At 37.1% G+C, this 14,988-nt stretch overlaps 1 pseudogene; it reads left to right on the top strand.

The window, feature by feature from the left end:
• The first annotated feature begins 946 nt into the window (after nt 1-946).
• On the top strand, nt 947-5,603 carry LOC148790549 (GPN-loop GTPase 3-like; annotated as a pseudogene).
• Nucleotides 5,604-14,988: the final 9,385 nt, after the last annotated feature.

A 14,988-nucleotide genomic window follows, 5' to 3' on the forward strand; every position in this document is an offset into this window, starting at 1 on the left:
ACAAGTGTTATTGTTGCTGACAAATCCGTACTCATTACTCATCAGGACATAGAGTACAAGCAAACGTATTTAATGGGCCAGTCCGGTCCGATGGCAGCAGGCACAACATCTTGGTTCAGTGGTCCAGTGCTCCCAATCCATCCATCCTAATTTCTCCTAAGCAGCAGCGGCCAGCGGGCCAGCGGGGTGGGGACGTGGGGTGCAGTATAATTGTCCCCACTGATTTTGGTCGGTGAGACTCCACTCACTCTCACTACACTTTTCAATCATTTTCCCTTTCTCAGTTGCGATTCATTTGATCTGCTTGTTTCAGCGTAGAAGGGCCGGAAAAAAAAAATAGTTCCAGACCGAAATATTTTAGCCACATTTTCGCCCCTTTTTCAGAGAAAACCGAAAACATTGCTTTTGGTCCCTTCTGCATCGGAATAAATGCAGCCTTCGTGTTCTTTTCCATTCTTAACAAATTAATGACTACTTAGCGTTCTGATTATTGTTTAGCTCTATATGATAATTCCACAGAAGCAGTTGGTACTTGGTAGCCTAGCTAAGAATTAAAGAATATCTCCTTTTGTTGTTAAAATCCTTTGCACATAGCGCATGCATTTCAAACCTTGCGAACTATTATTGCTTTTAGCTCTTGATTAGTTCAGTGCATTTTTTTTATTTACTGTTCCGTCCAAGAGCCAATTACATTATATAAAATCTGTTTAAGAATGAGTGATCGGGTGGTGGTTAGAATTTGTGTGCTTCAAATGACTTAGATTGTTTACCTCTTACCACTGCTCATGCCTTTACTCTCCTTTCCTGATCTTATTTGTTAATTGCCGGCGTTTGGTGTACTGCACCTGCATGTGCAATTGTAGCGGTTTTGGCTCATTCAGGATCTTCAATTTCGTTTTGGCTTTACTGTGATTTGGTAAAGATATTTGGACATTGGGTTTCTTCCATGGGTTACGCACGGCTAGTTACCGGCCTTGCAGGTGGTGGGAAGGTGATAAACTTATTCCCGTTTTGATTCCGTTGTTTTACCCCATCTTTACTCATCAGCTCATGCCTTATTTGGACGACTTTATTTCTTCTGGCGTTTTCGTTTTCAACCAGTCAACTTATTACAGTTTGTATCAACACTGTGAAACTGGTCCGGCAGCAGAAAGTATCAAGTACCCGATAGAAAGAGCCAAAGTGGTTTGTTACCGAAGTAATTGTTTTTTTTTTTTCTTACTGCACTTCTTGTCCGTATGGCATTGCAAGGAGCTGAAGTCTTATTTTCTTCCAGAGGTGAGGGAACCCATTTCTCTGGATGATGTTATGGAGGAGCTTGGGTGGGTTAGGTCCAAATGGTGGCCTCATTTATTACGTGGAACATCCTTTTAATTTAGTTTTATTATCCTGTTCCTCATTTTATTTCTTCTTCTTCTTTTTTTTTTCTTTCCGATGAACTTCTCTTTCCTTTTTTTATTTGATGGAGGGATTTGGTACCCTTAGCAATTTTGATCTCAAGACATATTCTGTTAGTAACTATCACTTAATCTAATTGTATTTATTTATTTTATCACCAAAAAAATCAAAACATTTTATTGCTGGTAAAGATCCCAAGTTGTGAAGCAGATCAAAGATAGACTTCTAGGGTCAAATAGAAATTGCACATGTCTGACAAAAACACCCAAGTATCAACCAATACAACTCAAATAGTATCCCCCAGACTGGTGTCTACTGGTGTCTCCAACATCACTTCTAATACTTTTGACCCCTATCCTTGCGAAAGCATCAACCATACTATTTATTGATGTTGGAGTCCACCAAACAAGCTGTTTAAGGATTTAAATGATGCTTTGGATTCTTCACCAACCCTTGAGGGTAACCATTCCATCATCACTCGGCAGTCTCCTTCAACCATCTTAGTCAGTGTTTTTATACCATTCAAAACACCATATTCTCTTGTATGGTAACTGGATGGGTATTATTCATTGTCTAAATGAATATGTTCAACTTGATTTGCCTTAGTTAACTGTCTTGAGACATCTGAAGGAAAATTTGGATGATTGGCTGGCGGATGAATTGGATAATTACTTGGATGATGATTATGTAGTTTTGACTGTCCAGGTATTGTGACGAATTGTGGTCCATTTGTTCAATCATCACCTAGTGGAAGTGATATATGCTGATGTATTATTTTACACTCTTGCAACTGTTATTTTTATTTTTGTCTGATCATTTTCTTGTTTGTATGCAGTCATTTCTTTAGATGCTTAGGCATTATTTATACACGTATCAGTTTGCATTTTTAGTCCCTAAACATTTCTATACCAACACTCTTTCTTTATTCAGTTAAACACCTTAAGCAACATCACATTTACACTGGTTTCAGATTAAAAGCAGTCCATCTTCTGGTCATAATGTTCTTCAATGATAGAAAACATCGTAAATGTTCTTTCTTGTTCAGATATCTGTTGGCAATTTATAGGGGCTGTCCACTGAGCTAGGTCATGCCACTGTGGTTGGCTTGGACCTTATGTAACAAAAATATGTCAAGGACAAGGGCATGACCAAAGTGTCAGACTTGGAGTTCACATGGAAACGTTGAAGTGTCTGAAACAGACATCACACCCATTTGGTGTATCTGTGTAGCATAGCTTGGGCCTTACCTCACATGGCAGACTTAGGCCTGAAACCGCCCTAGGTCCAGCATGGGCATGGAAAGTTTGATGCAAATTGGTTCAATTGATCTTCAAAATGTGGAACCTACCAGGTCTGACATGTGGTCATATTCAAATTCTGCCCAACAGTTTAATAATCTTGAAAGTTCAGGTTAGGTTGGCAAGTGGTACATTGTTCTCCATTGTAAAACAGTGGAAAGTTCAAATCATTGACAACCCATTTCCTTTCTGCTAACTCTTGTTTGATTTTCCCCCCTTTCCCCCCTCTTTCTGAAGAAAAATAATTTTGGGCTTATATTCAGGCCTTAATTGCAAGAAGCTTTTTCTATAATTGTATTCTTCGTGACCTCCCAAAGTCCTATGTCAATTATTGCTGAATACTGAGGCGTATTTTCTCTATAATCCATCTTAAATATATTTTTATTTTCCAAGTCGTCACGATTTTTTTGGCATATGGATGTCTTGTATCATTCCATAACATCAGCTTTTACCCAAAAAAAATCCATAATCTTAGATTTTTAAAAGACAGTAATTCTAGTTCCATTGCCAAATCAATTCCCCTTCTTTCCCATTTGTACAACTAAGTTCATCTCCATATTGTTTTGTAAGTTTGAGGAACATGGAAGTCCAAGTTGCACCTTGATGCATCAAACTGTTCATAAGATATGCTCTTTAGATAGGAAATAAGAGTCATAAATATATCTTGCCAATTTTTTTTTTTGGGTTGGAACATATTATATATTTATTTATTGTTATGGCTCTCTTTAAACCCTATATTAGACCAGATAGAACTTTTTTCTCATGTTCCAGTGCTATGGAATTTTGTGGACCATTTGAGGAGCAAGAATTTCAATATACATGCTGTATACTTGGTTCACAGGTTTGTATCAGTTTCTCTATTGCAGTTTCATCATTTTTATCTCTTTAAGGGCATCATATTCTTATTCAATCTGTAAATCTTGACTTTGTTGTAGGGGTGACAATTTTGACCCAGCCCACCCACTTGTAACCTATCCAAATCCACCCATTCATTTTCTGGGTTGTATATGGGTTGGAAACTGATTTGGGCTGATTTTAGATGGATGGGTTAGGTTGGGTGATGGTTAGCCATCACCATGAATTGCTGGTTGTTCATACATGTTTACAATCCTACCCTTTTGAGGACATCTTCATCATAATTCTTATTTAACTTGAAAGAAATACCTCTGTTTGGAAAGTTGTTATTTAACTTTCATATTTTACCTAGAGATAGATCAGGTGTCTTGTATCTTATAATGTCCAAAACATATGAAAACTTGGGAAGCTGTGGAGTCTTGTGTGTGTGCCATATTTTCTGATTTAGTGAAGTTGTAAGTGATGTATAAATTCAAATTCATGTATTACATGGATTCACATTGTACAGATGATCATGATCATATCCAATGGCTTTTACTGTAATTGACGTCATCTATCATGCCTCCAAGATTTCTGCAAGTCAATAAAATGTTTGGGAATCAATGGTTTTGGTCACTGCAGTCAATGGGGATAGATTACCACCTACTCTAGTTTACAAGAATGAAAGAAATGAAAGAACTGATACAATTTGATTCATGCCATTCCCAACAATGACAAGCTTCAATGTAACCTACTCTCTTCCCTTAATCTTTTCTATCTTGTTTGACTCCTTGTTCTTGATCCACTCTTTCTTGCTTCCATTGTCTGGGTTAGAAAGGATGGATTAGGTAGGGTTACAACCCACCTATATGCTATTCACATGGGCCATAAATGACTGTAGGTGGCTAGTGGATGGATTCTTCTTCAACCCGCATCCAACCCAGCGCAAACCAACCCACCCATTTTGCTATCCCTACTTCACTGCACTACATACTTTTTGATTTGTTTTGTTTTTTTTTTATTGGCAGCATTTCATAATTGTTAGATCTGAAATTTTGTTTCTTTTTTTTCTTATGCATCAGTTTATTACGGATGTAACCAAGTTTACAAGTGGTTTGCATGGCATCTCTTTCTCCAATGATTCAGCTTGAATTACCCCATGTCAATATTCTCTCTTAAATGAAGATTGTAACAAACAAAAGGGATATTGAAGAGTGAGCCCCTCTTGAACTCTCCATTGCAAATTTGAGTTTTCCACTCGCATACATTATTTCTCTATATCCTAACACTATTTTTATTACTTATACCATTTGCACGTTTTTTTTTTTTTTTTGTTTAATTCTGAGCCACGGGTTTTGCTATCAGAGTTGAATCAATATATGGCTATTGGTAGGTAAGAAAGAAATCGAAGGCAAAAGCTCTTCCCTTACCCCCTCTTAATCACTTTTCTTCCCTTTTGCAAGTTACTGGAATGTGTATTGATGTCGATAAACTTTTGATCTGGTGAGTTATGAATAAATTTAACATCCTATCCATTTTCTCTTCTATTGTTATGATAGAGCAAGCTTTTTTTTTGTTAATCATCACAAGAATAGAATATAATTACAAGCCTATTGGACTCAAAGGTATGCTAATAATCTAGCTGACACTTGCGCTAAAAAATGAAAGACATCAATTATATTTATATAGGGGAAATTGTATTTTAGCAGTATACAAATATGTAGGAAAAGCTTGGGTTAGGTGGCAGGGGCCAACCTAATTATCAGTTAAGTGCTGCCTGGAACGGCTTGTAATTATATATTATTCTATTTTCCCATTATGAATAAAATTCTGGTTGGTTATCAATAAAATTCTGTCAGTTCCTTTGCAGTGACAATATGCTTCAAGTCAGATATTAAAGATGTAGGTAGTGAAATCTTTTCCTTGCAATGTGCTGGTTTTCTTGCAAGTGTGAGCTTCTTGCATCTTGACATATACTAGGTGGATGAGTATGGCATGATGAGCTTCTTGCCTCTTCACTTAAGAAAGGAGAGCAGGCTCACTCTCTCCTTACATATGATTTATTTCAAATGAAATTTTCTTTATCGATTGTCTTCTTATTACATTATCCCATTTCTCAAGGTATTCCATACTTTTGTTTTCTTATAAGGACATTGACAGATAATTATAATCACCATTCTGTCATTTTTCCATATATATGGACTATTTTGAACAATTAAACTTTGGACTGAGTGACATTCTTCTAGCTAAAGGTAGTTGAGATACCTTAACTAACACCATTTCTTGGTTGCTGGTGCTCTATGGGGGCCTTGTGAGGGAGAGGTAGTTAGGAATGAAGAGGAATGGCTATATTAGAATTGAAAATTGTCAAGATTAGTTTACTTTAACTTTATGATTTGTCGACCAGACTATATGGTGAATGTTGGCCGATAAAGACAAGTTGGTCGAAAGACAAAAGTCTGCAATGTCTCTTTGGTGTCTTATTAAGAGAAATGCTAGCGATTTTATTTTTGTCTTTCTAGTGTCCAGTAATTGCATCATGTACCATAAATTTATAACATCTTCTTAGGGTCCCGCCCTGATTGCCAGATGTAGGACCCTCTTGTAGTGGCACAACATTTCAGTTGTGATATATAATGCATTTATATCCAGAAAAGGAAAAAAACTTGTACTGCTGGAAATTAAAGAGGAAGGCTAATAACTTTTTATTGTGTTAACTGAAAATGTGAGAATTTTATATTGTACATATGCTTGTAAATTAAAGAGGAAGATCGAAGAGTCTTGGTAAAAGATGAGAAAACCAAGCAAAGATGGAAAAACTATTTTGAAAAATAATTAAATGAACAACATATAGAGGATACTAAGGGAGGAGAGATTACTAATACTAATAATGTTAAAAATAACATGTACCTTAGTAAAATTAGACTTGTTGAAGTGATAGAGAGGCTAAAATAAGATGAAGGGGATGACATTCCGACCCAATGGGATTTCAATAGAAACATGGAAAGGTGTGGGAGAGGTAAGTGCATTATGACTAACTAAGCTATTTAATAAGATAATGAAAGAAAAGAAGATGCTTCATGAATGGAGAAAGAATGGTATTGTGACTATATTTAAGAAGAAAGACAATACAAAGTTGCAATAACTAGCGGGGAATTAAACTCACGAGCTGCACTTAAAACTTTGGGAGAGAACAATTAAGCAAAGATTCTGATTTGGGTTTATGCCAGGGAGATCAACCATGCCTTTGCTATGATTGATAGAAAAGTTGATAGAGAGAGAGGAAAGATCTTCATATGGTCTTCATTAATCTAGAGAAAGCATACGGTAGAGTTCCTAGAAAGATAATATGGTGGGTCTTGGAAAGAAAGGGGTTCCAAATAGGCATATAGACCTAATTAAGGATATGTACAATAGTCAACCAATATTAGAACGTTTGTGGGAGAGATATCAGGTTTTATAGTTGCAATGGGTCTTCACCAAGGTTCAACACTTGGCCCTTATTTATTTGCACTTGCCATAGATGAATTGACTAAACATATTCAGGAAGAGGTCTTATGGTGCATGTTGTTTGCTGATAACATTATTTTAATTGATGAAATCAATGAAGGATTAAATGCAATATTAAGCGTATGGACAAATGCCTTAGAAATGACATGTTTTAAAACACATGCAATTAAAATAGAATATATGATGTGTGAATTTAATAATAATAGGTATGCAAATCAGGGTACACTTAGGAAGTTAGGATTGGAAATGCGACTATTTTCTGTTACTTTGGTTTAATAATTCATAGCAAGGGAGAGATTGAGGATGATGCTGTCCATAAAATTAGAGTAGGATGGGTAAAACAAAGGGGTGCATCCGGAATTTTGTGTGATAGGCAAATACCACTTTGTTTAAAAAGGAAAGTCCTATAAAATAGTTGTAAGGCCAGTTATGCTGTATGGAACAGATTCTTGGGCAGTCAAGAAACATGTGAAAAAATGATTGTAAAGACATTTTGTACTTACAATTAATGTAATAATATAATTTTTTTTTTCTAATAAAAAAAAAGAAACATGTTGAAAAAATGAGTGTGGCAGAAAAGTATATGTTGAGATGGATGAGTGAAAAACTAGAAAGGATTGGATTAGAAATGAATTTATTCAAAGATACCTAGGAGTAGCTCTAATGGGTGACAAAATGAGAGAATAAATTAAGATGATTTGACCACCTGCATAGAAGACCATTAACAGCACCCATAAAGAGAAGTGATTTGTTGCAAGTTGAAGGGGATAGAAGGGCTAGGGGTAGACCAAAAAGGACTTGGGAGTAGTAAGAAATGATTTAAGCGCAGTGACGATAACTTAACAATGGATATGACATTAAACAGAATGGATTGGTGAAGTGAGGTTATGACAATGACAATGCTTGTACAATTTGGATTAGACAAGGTTTACCATCTATTTATCTGACTGAATAAAAGCCATAGAATATTTCAATTCTCTCTAGAGAAAACCATAGGTCCCATGCCAATATATCAAGGTTCAAAGTATCGATACGATACGCTCCGTATGGGCATACTGTATCGTATCTTTTGGGGTCCGAAATGCCTGTTTACAGGTGTTTCGGGACCCACTCTTTTTTAATAAAAAATATGTTAAAATATCTTCCGAAAACCAAATTTTGAAAAAAAACTAAAAAAAAGCCATTTCCGCTTGTATCTAAGTACCGATACGCCTCTGCCAATACACAGAGGCGTATCGGTACTTTGAACCTTGCAATAGATTGAAATAATTTTTCATAAACCAGTTAGATATGAATGGAGGGTGGGAGGGGAGGGGAGGGGGCATGGATTTGATTTGCTCCAAATCGTGTCTGAATTGACTCTGAAGCTTGGTATAAAGGCCGAGCTGATTAACCATTTGAGTTAGCCCAGTTCATTGACAATCCTAGGCCCATAATAATTGCTGAAACATTCCAGCAATCATTTCACTAATTTAACAGCAGAAAGCTTTTCCTCCCACCATTTTAAATTTGTTTTAATGCATATGACAAAGAAACATAGTTTTCATCATAAAAGGGCAAACATATAACAGCAGAAGGCTTTCTTTTTTTTGTAAAGAAATCATCGGCCTGTGTGAAAATTTAAGATGTAATTTCTCTTTTGTTAAAAGGGAAGGGAATATGCTTGTTCATAGATTAGCTAGGAAAGGTTTGTCCGAGTCGGGTCTGTTCACAGAAGCCATGCCCCGTTGGATGGCTAGTTGGGTAGATTCTCAGCCTTCTATATGTACTTCTTTATCTTCTCAGATCAATGAATCTTAATCACCTTTACCTAAAAAAAAATTCAGCCTGGAAAATTTGCTGTTTGTTTTACATTGAAACGAATGGAGCCCAGGGCAAAACTTGGGCACTTTATTATAGAGAAAATCTCTCTTTTAAGTTGACAGGACTGGATAAACCGTAACTATTATATATTAATTTCATATTTGCACGAAAATAGGGATAGCAAATTAGATGGATGCTCCTAGTCCAAGCAAAAAGCTTCTTAGTGTGTGGTTGAGAGTTTTTTTCTTTTTATATTTTTTTGCTTATCCAATTATAGTTCCATCCGCGGGGCTATTTGTTTGACCTAAAATTTGTCTTTGGCTTCATTGTTTAAACTGTCTTCATATCCTATGAGAATGAATTTAACTGATAAAAAAGTATACATGTTTACTTGTTTAAAAACTAGGGGCTCACATGAACTGATATGCATAGGTGGCTAACGCCTAAGGGGCTGAGTTCTTAGACATTTGGTGATGTGGTATGGTAGCTTTTCCTAATTATAAATATAAACCAGCTGGAAGTTTCACACCAAGAAAGAACTCTCTCATGTGCCAATCAACACCATTGGAGGTATTTGGTAATTAAAAAGGGCCATCGCCCAATGCTGGTCCCAGCTAGCCAGGGTTTTAGGAGGGCTTGGACTGGTTATATATATATATATATATATATATATATATATATTGAATCTGTAAGGCAAAGTAATTCAATAAAAACAAAAGGGCAGAATACAATATAGCCCCTGTATAATGAGAGACTGTACAGCGGAATAGACAGTAAAACCCAGAAAAAGCAAGCCTCTTAAAACAAACCAAAAAAACACTATGATCTTTTTATAAAAAGGAAATCAGAATAAAAAAAAAAAAAAAAAAAGAACACGTTTGTCTATTTTTAAAAAGTGGACGATTTGTCAGCCACGAAAACACCATCCCCATAATCCTGTTGAGCACCTCTTCTTTTGGTCTCTGCCTCCCTTAAAAAATTCTAATATTTCTTTCACCCCACACTGTTCAGAAAACAGCAGCGGGGAGGATACTCCAAGCTACTTTTCCAGCCTTGCTGAGGCCTCCTGAGAATAAAGCCTCTAAGAAACCCTTCACATCCTTCGGGAAGCATAAATTAACTCCAAAAGTTTTTGTCCATCCCAGTAAGTGAAGTCACAATGCAGTAACAAATGATTAGTATCCCCCACATTTCCATTACAAAATGTGCCTTACAGAGATCTGTCACTTCTACACCTCTTCTAGCTAAATTCTCCTTGGTTAGAATCTTATCCAACACTGCAGACCAAACAAAGAAAGCTAACTTTGAAGGAACAGGCCTGATCCAGATCCTGTTGCTCGGGAAATGAGAGGTCTCCTCCCTTGAAAGGTGGTTAAAAAAGGACTTCACTGAGAAGGAGCCGACTTCTCAAACAACCATTTCCTTTTGTCCTCCCCTGTTCCCGGGATCTTGGCATCATACAAAATCTATAGCAAGTTGACCAAAGACCCCCACCTCCCGGTCATTCAAATTCCTCCTGAACAGAGGGTTCCAGGTAACATAACCATTTTGCCTCTACATATAGTCAGCCACTGAAGCATCCTTATTTACAGCTATTTCTAACTGATCTGGGATCTTGGACTGGTTATACTCAACCTCAGTTTTTATTTTATTATTATTTTTGCATCAAGTGGCCGTTCTCAGATTAAACGATTTTACCATTGCACCAAGCAATCAGAAAATAACTTTTTTAATGAGCAAGTACTTGTTGCATGTATCAACCAAAATGCTCTGTCAACAACCACTGCAAATGTGAAATAAAGAGGTTACCGATGACTTGAACAAAAGAAAAATCTTATAAATATAAACTAGAACAAAAATACGGAAAATAAAATACAAGGAAGAATAAAACATTAAAGTCTAGAACAAGTACGTGTTAATGTGTATGTATATATCGTACTCATTTTACTTTTTTTTTTTCTGCTACCATCTAACGTGAATTTGTGCAATGTGCAAGTGCAAATCTGATTGTGAGAGAGTTATTAATATGCTAAACTTGTATCAAAGAACCTGGAATTCATGGGACAAATCCATTTTGTGCTATCCTAATTTGCATGTTTCTTGTCCATCTCACCAGCCTGGCACATTCATAGAATGAAAGAAACAGGAAAATACCCATGCGTGAGATACTCAACAACCAATACCAATATCTTTCTGGATACTTAAAATTTCAGCAATACTACTAGGCCATATTGTATTGGCTTTGCCAAGCATAGTGAGTTGCCTAGCACAAGACTGATTGTCAGTTGTGTTGCCAAAATGCAAAATTCCATAAGAGATTATATAATCCTCTGTAACTTGGTTGGTGTAGGCTTGAATAACATGCAACATCCTTTTAACTTGCTGGTTTTCTTATTTAATTATGCTGCATACCGTGATCTAAGCAAAACCTACAGGACTTTGTTGGATTGCTTATTGTTGTTTCTTTGCAGTACTTTTCTTTTCTATAACCGTTTCTTCAAGAACACTTTGCATGGTTATATCAATACAATCACCTTTGTTACCACTACAGGGTATAGAGTATGAAGTGTCCCAGATTTACAACCGCATTCAGTATTGGAGAAGATGCAGATGTCAAAGTAAAGGATTTTGATCCAGATGATGATGACGAACATTAAAGCAGAAAAGCAAAAGTGGCGCGGCTTTTTTGTGGCTCAGAAACTTAAAATATTGTTTTGAAAGTCCTGCTTTGATTTTTTATTTGCTGAATCTTGACATGCTATGGAATTCTCTGACCTACCTATGAATTACCTGCATCCAAGAACCACTTTTTCTTGATCTTGGCGTACTTTGACTTGCCCCGATATCGATTCTTTCATCCATTTGGGCTTGGGGAGGGGTTTCTTTTTCGTTCCGACCTCAACCGAATACTCATCGTTCTCTTGAAGATGAATGAAGTCGGCCAGAGACGGGGATTCTATTGCTGGACGTTCTCTCAAGCCAGCTAACGTTTGTGGAAATCGATTCTATCGCTAGAAGCCTTGGAACAATAGGAGAAGTCGGTTCTGGAGAGTGAATCGGTTACCATTGCCCGTGTTTAGGAGCAGAACGAAGCTGCCCTTGAGGAATTCAAGAAAATAGGAACTATGAATCTGGGTCTGGTGGAAGCTCTCAGGTCTTATTGCCAGAAGATGGATTCCCTCGGCTTGTTGAGGTTCAAAGCGAGGGTTCCTCATTGTCGTTGGGCGTGTGGAATGATTCTTTAGGCACATTTTCCTGCCGGTGGTGTTTGCTGTCAGAAGAGAAGGTTGAAGAGAGAACAGAGGAAGTGAGAAGAGAAGAGGGATGAAGGGTAGTATTGGATTTTAAAAATATTTTTATGTCAAGTGGTGTTATGTGTGTATCAATTTTGGTGGAATATTAACAGGGTAGAGCTGGTCAAAAACAGTAGGAATACTTTAAGATAATAGTTAAATAGTAGGGTAGAATTAGTCAATTAACTAAACCTTAGGGATACTTTAAGATATTTGCCTTATTTGTTATTTTAAACTTGTTTTTAGATAAATAGTCCAAGATGATAGTCTATAACTTTTCCTTTATATATATATATATATATATATATATATATATATATATATATTTTACATTTTTTATTTGAACGAGTTGAACAATCAAATCAGATGGTTGACGATTCAACCTATGGCCAAGTGACCAAAATGGTTTTATGAGAGATCTGATTTGGTCTTCACAGAACTGTCTTTACATTGTCCTGTGCATTGGGAACATCTCCCTATTTGTATATATTTTTTCATGGGGAGATATTCCCAGCGCACAGCTGCAAGGCACTGTGAGGACCAAATCCAATGGTAGTGAGAGAGATCAGATTGGTGCCCCACAGTACCTCTAACCCATGTATTGCAAACATCTCCCCATGATAAGTATGAGAAATGTTCCCAATGCATGTTAGATGTGTTTGTGGGGGCATCATATGATCTAGCAGTGCAAACCTAACAACATTAATTTGAATGAACAATTGATATGGACATCTAGAATTGAGATCTACTCCCCACATAGCGTGCCTCACACCAACCTCAAGGCCACATCCCGCCCTGCATTGGGAACATTTCACATGAATAATAAATACAAGTATGGCAAATGTTTCAGATATGCGGCCAGGACATGCTGTAATGCCGGTGTGAGGGGCGCTTTGTGAGGAATAGATCACATATAAGCTTAGAAAAAATGTCATGACAACTACTTGTGAGTTCACATTGGTACTCTACGGGATGAGCCCCACAACACATTCCAACCGTGTATTAGAAAAAGCTCCCAATAACAAGTACGGGAGATGTTCCCAATGCACGCTTAGATATATTTGTGGGGTGCTGATGTGATGTCACTATTTGTTTGGTTTTGGATTGACTTATCTTATTTAATCCCTTTTATGGAAAAGATTATTAAGAGGGTGTCTATGTCTAGTACAATGAGTTTTATTTGTCCCCATCCTGGAAGATGCTGCTTTTTTATGGTGGATGTTCAAGCCACCTCATTTAACATTCAAAAATTTTCAACAATACTAGAGGCGTAGCTGAATCATCCATGTACATACTTCTAGGGGGTAGCTTTGTCATTGTATTTTGGATCGACTAATACAAATTTGTGGTTACAGTGTCATTTCAATTAGAAAACCACGTTGGAAAAACATTACATTTGTTTTAAACAGAAATAACAATTTGTATTGATCAACTTAAAACGTTTTCTAAGTAAGAAAATCAACTCAAAACAGAATAACAATGAAACACCACTACGTCAAACACCTCCTTAGCGTTCAATCATAGTGATTGAAGAAGAGTTAATGACGCCCACCACCTTAGAATGGTTACTTCCCCTGTTAGATGAACCATGAAAGTATCTCTAACTGAAAATCCCGACTCAGAGGGTATGTGCATTAGGAAGAGACTGATTCTCCAAAGACAGTCGGTTGGTGTTCCTTGAAGAAATGTTTTATGACTGCTTTAACGCAAAACAAAAATTTATATTTAAACTCAAAATGCCAAGATGGAACTGATATAGGCATGTGGCAGCGTTTTAAACAGAAACTGTCACGGTACCAAACATGACCTTCGGTAGTTTATTTCCCTGCGTCCACCTCGAAGAAGGAAGATGCCAACCTCCGGAGCTGATATCATTATGCGCAGCTCTTTCCTCTTTACTCTGAGGCAAGTACCCCAGAAAACCAAAAAAAAAGAAAAAGTTCTCACTCTGTTGTCTGTTCTACATACTTCCTCCACATTAATAGTCTCAAACATCAATTGATAAAGAGCTTGACCAGTGACCAACATGCCAAATACCTTGGGGGTTTTAATAGTTCAGTCCACACCAGAAATCTGACTGACCCAACACGTCAATGTCATATCCTTTCATCAAAAGTGCCGTATTCCTGGAAAGTTTGCTCTATCAGCTTTGCTTCCCTTCCATCTTTATGATATACAGCACAGGTCAGGTGATTTCTTTCCTGGATTCTCCAAATACTTTGTCTTAGGCTCTTAGCACAAACAAACTTCCTGCCCATTATCTTAATCCAAGTTGTTCGCACTTGACACTTCACAGCATAAAGCATAAAACGTAGGGGCATTTGTTAGGCCCTGTTTGGGGTTGGGATGGCGGCCCTTGACACAAGTTGCCTTTTGTCCTTTTAGGTTCAGCCGCAATTGGTTCAGTTCAGGATAAAGTAATGAAACCATGATTTCAATAGGTCAGCTGCTTAGCCAAGTGCCTACTAAAATTTGCAAACCTACTTGGCTTTGGCTACTCCCAATTCAAAAAGTGCTGTCTCTATTTGTTCTAAGCTGGTTTACATTAGGTTGAAGCCTGTCTTCTCCAAACACTTTCCCCCCGAAAGATGTGTTTTACTGTTTTAAGATCATTCCCATCTCACTCAGCTCGACGTTACTCGTATCTGCAGCTGCTACCATTCTCAGTAGAATCATGGATTTCGTCTATAGGCATCTATCTCTTCCTGGATGGCCTTCTTTATCGATAATGGGGGCTTTTTTACGGAAACATCCGATGCAGAACTCTGAATTCCAGTCCCCTTATTATTAACTCTCTCCCCCCTATAAACTACATCATGTCCGTGAATTTAACATCAATTCACGGTCAGGAT

This window comes from Nelumbo nucifera, chromosome 6 (genome assembly GCF_055504915.1).
Source record: "Nelumbo nucifera cultivar China Antique chromosome 6, China Antique-T2T, whole genome shotgun sequence".
NCBI lineage: Eukaryota > Viridiplantae > Streptophyta > Magnoliopsida > Proteales > Nelumbonaceae > Nelumbo > Nelumbo nucifera.